Genomic DNA, 5000 nt, shown 5'->3' on the forward strand with positions numbered 1-5000 from the left:
AATTTCACCTCTAACGGCAGAGTACGGACGCCCCCGTCTGTCCCTCTTAATCATTACCTCGTGCTCCGAAAACCAACAAAATAGAACCGAGGTCCTATTCCATTATTCCATGCAACACTATGCAGGCGAACAGCCTGCTTTGAACACTCTAATTTTTTCAAAGTAAACTTATCGGCCACCGCCGACACTCAGTCAAGAGCACCGACGGAGAACCGAAGGTGAGGCGAACGCAACCAGTGACACGCCTTGCGACGGACCGGCGGCGCTCGCCCAAAATCCAACTACGAGCTTTTCAACCGCAACAACTTTAGCATACACTGTTGGAGCTGGAATTACCGCGGCTGCTGGCACCAGACTTGCCCTCCAATGGATACTCGTTAAGAGTTTTAGGATGTACTCATTCCAATTACAGGGCCTCGTTAGAGTCCTGTATTGTTATTTTTCGTCACTACCTCCCCGTGTCGGGAATGGGTAATTTGCGCGCCTGCTGCCTTCCTTGGATGTGGTAGCCGTTTCTCAGGCTCCCTCTCCGGAATCGAACCCTGATTCCCCGTTACCCGTTATCACAAAGGTAGGCACGTAGCGTACCTTCGACAGTTGATAGGGCAGACACTTGAATGATACGTCGTCGGTGCAGAGACCGTACGATCCGCGTGGTTATCCAGAGTCATCAAACGTCACAGGACGAACCCGGTCGGTTTTGATCTGATAAAAGCGCGCCTCCCGAAGTCGGCGCTTAATGCATGTATTAGCTCTAGAATTACCACAGTTATCCACTTCGCTTACGAGACCAAATAAACCAAGACTGATTTAATGAGCCATTCGCAGTTTCGCTTTACGAGAACTCGTACTTGCACCTGCATGGCTTAATCTTTGAGACAAGCATATCACTACTGGCAGGATCAACCAGATAGCTGCGACAGCTGCGCTCGGCCCTTGCTGGGCCGCCCGGCGCGTGCTCGTCGCATTCGTTTAAGACCGAGGCGATCGCCTGCGGCCGTACTCGGCTTCGACAGTCGCTGGCCGCGACGTCCACGCTCTCGCCGGCAGTGCCAGGCGGAGCGATTTGCGTTTTTTCTTTGCTCGCCCTCTCTCGGGCTCGATCCATTCAGTTTCGCACAAACAAGAGCTCTGCCGGCCGCCTGCAGCGGTGCCTAAAACCCGGGCATAACAATGCGACCGTTCTGCTAGGCCGACAAGCGCTCAAGCCAGACGCTCGATCGAACGCCCCCTACACATTAGTCGAGACAACGGCTCGCTCATTAGCATCGCGTTTGTACTTTAACTTTTTTCGGCTCGGCTTCTTTCGACGCCGATGCCGGCGACGCAGCACTCTCTCGCCCGCCAGCCACCGAGAAAAGGGTGCGCTCCGACCGGCCCCGCACCGCTCTTTCTTGGCTCATTCGAAATTACTGTCTTTCGCTCTGACATGCCTTACCTAGGGTTAGGTTAGTATGCTTGCACGTTTGTACTTTAACTTTTTTCGGCTCGGCTTCTTTCGACGCCGATGCCGGCGACGCAGCACTCTCTCGCCCGCCAGCCACCGAGAAAAGGGTGCGCTCCGACCGGCCCCGCACCGCTCTTTCATGGCTCATTCGAGTTTACTGTCTTTCGCTCTGACATGCCTTACCTAGGGTTAGGTTAGTATGCTTGCACGTTTGTACATTAACTTTTTTCGGCTCGGCTTCTTTCGACGCCGATGCCGGCGACGCAGCACTCTCTCGCCCGCCAGCCACCGAGAAAAGGGTGCGCTCCGACCGGCCCCGCACCGCTCTTTCTTGGCTCATTCGAAATTACTGTCTTTCGCTCTGACATGCCTTACCTAGGGTTAGGTTAGTATGCTTGCACGTTTGTACATTAACTTTTTTCGGCTCGGCTTCTTTCGACGCCGATGCCGGCGACGCAGCACTCTCTCGCCCGCCAGCCACCGAGAAAAGGGTGCGCTCCGACCGGCCCCGCACCGCTCTTTCATGGCTCATTCGAAATTACTGTCTTTCGCTCTGACATGCCTTACCTAGGGTTAGGTTAGTATGCTTGCACGTTTGTACTTTAACTTTTTTTGGCTCGGCTTCTTTCGACGCCGATGCCGGCGACGCAGCACTCTCTCGCCCGCCAGCCACCTAGAAAAGGGTGCGCTCCGACCGGCCCCGCACCGCTCTTTCTTGGCTCATTCGAAATTACTGTCTTTCGCTCTGACATGCCTTACCTAGGGTTAGGTTAGTATGCTTGCACGTTTGTACTTTAACTTTTTTCGGCTCGGCTTCTTTCGACGCCGATGCCGGCGACGCAGCACTCTCTCGCCCGCCAGCCACCGAGAAAAGGGTGCGCTCCGACCGGCCCCGCACCGCTCTTTCTTGGCTCATTCGAAATTACTGTCTTTCGCTCTGACATGCCTTACCTAGGGTTAGGTTAGTATGCTTGCACGTTTGTACATTAACTTTTTTCGGCTCGGCCTCTTTCGACGCCGATGCCGGCGACGCAGCACTCTCTCGCCCGCCAGCCACCGAGAAAAGGGTGCGCTCCGACCGGCCCCGCACCGCTCTTTCATGGCTCATTCGAAATTACTGTCTTTCGCTCTGACATGCCTTACCTAGGGTTAGGTTAGTATGCTTGCACGTTTGTACTTTAACTTTTTTTGGCTCGGCTTCTTTCGACGCCGATGCCGGCGACGCAGCACTCTCTCGCCCGCCAGCCACCGAGAAAAGGGTGCGCTCCGACCGGCCCCGCACCGCTCTTTCATGGCTCATTCGAAATTACTGTCTTTCGCTCTGACATGCCTTACCTAGGGTTAGGTTAGTATGCTTGCACGTTTGTACTTTAACTTTTTTTGGCTCGGCTTCTTTCGACGCCGATGCCGGCGACGCAGCACTCTCTCGCCCGCCAGCCACCTAGAAAAGGGTGCGCTCCGACCGGCCCCGCACCGCTCTTTCTTGGCTCATTCGAAATTACTGTCTTTCGCTCTGACATGCCTTACCTAGGGTTAGGTTAGTATGCTTGCACGTTTGTACTTTAACTTTTTTTGGCTCGGCTTCTTTCGACGCCGATGCCGGCGACGCAGCACTCTCTCGCCCGCCAGCCACCTAGAAAAGGGTGCGCTCCGACCGGCCCCGCACCGCTCTTTCTTGGCTCATTCGAAATTACTGTCTTTCGCTCTGACATGCCTTACCTAGGGTTAGGTTAGTATGCTTGCACGTTTGTACTTTAACTTTTTTCGGCTCGGCTTCTTTCGACGCCGATGCCGGCGACGCAGCACTCTCTCGCCCGCCAGCCACCGAGAAAAGGGTGCGCTCCGACCGGCCCCGCACCGCTCTTTCATGGCTCATTCGAAATTACTGTCTTTCGCTCTGACATGCCTTACCTAGGGTTAGGTTAGTATGCTTGCACGTTTGTACTTTAACTTTTTTTGGCTCGGCTTCTTTCGACGCCGATGCCGGCGACGCAGCACTCTCTCGCCCGCCAGCCACCTAGAAAAGGGTGCGCTCCGACCGGCCCCGCACCGCTCTTTCTTGGCTCATTCGAAATTACTGTCTTTCGCTCTGACATGCCTTACCTAGGGTTAGGTTAGTATGCTTGCACGTTTGTACTTTAACTTTTTTCGGCTCGGCTTCTTTCGACGCCGATGCCGGCGACGCAGCACTCTCTCGCCCGCCAGCCACCGAGAAAAGGGTGCGCTCCGACCGGCCCCGCACCGCTCTTTCTTGGCTCATTCGAAATTACTGTCTTTCGCTCTGACATGCCTTACCTAGGGTTAGGTTAGTATGCTTGCACGTTTGTACATTAACTTTTTTCGGCTCGGCCTCTTTCGACGCCGATGCCGGCGACGCAGCACTCTCTCGCCCGCCAGCCACCGAGAAAAGGGTGCGCTCCGACCGGCCCCGCACCGCTCTTTCATGGCTCATTCGAAATTACTGTCTTTCGCTCTGACATGCCTTACCTAGGGTTAGGTTAGTATGCTTGCACGTTTGTACTTTAACTTTTTTTGGCTCGGCTTCTTTCGACGCCGATGCCGGCGACGCAGCACTCTCTCGCCCGCCAGCCACCGAGAAAAGGGTGCGCTCCGACCGGCCCCGCACCGCTCTTTCATGGCTCATTCGAAATTACTGTCTTTCGCTCTGACATGCCTTACCTAGGGTTAGGTTAGTATGCTTGCACGTTTGTACTTTAACTTTTTTTGGCTCGGCTTCTTTCGACGCCGATGCCGGCGACGCAGCACTCTCTCGCCCGCCAGCCACCTAGAAAAGGGTGCGCTCCGACCGGCCCCGCACCGCTCTTTCTTGGCTCATTCGAAATTACTGTCTTTCGCTCTGACATGCCTTACCTAGGGTTAGGTTAGTATGCTTGCACGTTTGTACTTTAACTTTTTTCGGCTCGGCTTCTTTCGACGCCGATGCCGGCGACGCAGCACTCTCTCGCCCGCCAGCCACCGAGAAAAGGGTGCGCTCCGACCGGCCCCGCACCGCTCTTTCTTGGCTCATTCGAAATTACTGTCTTTCGCTCTGACATGCCTTACCTAGGGTTAGGTTAGTATGCTTGCACGTTTGTACTTTAACTTTTTTTGGCTCGGCTTCTTTCGACGCCGATGCCGGCGACGCAGCACTCTCTCGCCCGCCAGCCACCTAGAAAAGGGTGCGCTCCGACCGGCCCCGCACCGCTCTTTCTTGGCTCATTCGAAATTACTGTCTTTCGCTCTGACATGCCTTACCTAGGGTTAGGTTAGTATGCTTGCACGTTTGTACTTTAACTTTTTTCGGCTCGGCTTCTTTCGACGCCGATGCCGGCGACGCAGCACTCTCTCGCCCGCCAGCCACCGAGAAAAGGGTGCGCTCCGACCGGCCCCGCACCGCTCTTTCTTGGCTCATTCGAAATTACTGTCTTTCGCTCTGACATGCCTTACCTAGGGTTAGGTTAGTATGCTTGCACGTTTGTACTTTAACTTTTTTCGGCTCGGCTTCTTTCGACGCCGATGCCGGCGACGCAGCACTCTCTCGCCCGCCAGCCAC

The 5000-nt window shown here is 55.0% G+C and overlaps 1 non-coding gene across 1 annotated transcript in view; it reads right to left on the reverse strand.

Moving 5' to 3' along the window:
* The window catches only part of LOC144418766 (small subunit ribosomal RNA), a 1810-nt gene extending 897 nt beyond the window's left edge, over positions 1-913 (reverse strand). The window contains exon 1 of the ribosomal RNA XR_013473667.1: positions 1-913. This exon is cut by the window's left edge and continues 897 nt beyond it. This is a non-coding gene — a ribosomal RNA (small subunit ribosomal RNA).
* Between the last annotated feature and the right edge of the window lie 4087 nt (positions 914-5000).

Source organism: Styela clava, unplaced genomic scaffold (genome assembly GCF_964204865.1).
Source record: "Styela clava unplaced genomic scaffold, kaStyClav1.hap1.2 HAP1_SCAFFOLD_122, whole genome shotgun sequence".
In the NCBI taxonomy this organism is placed as follows: domain Eukaryota; kingdom Metazoa; phylum Chordata; class Ascidiacea; order Stolidobranchia; family Styelidae; genus Styela; species Styela clava.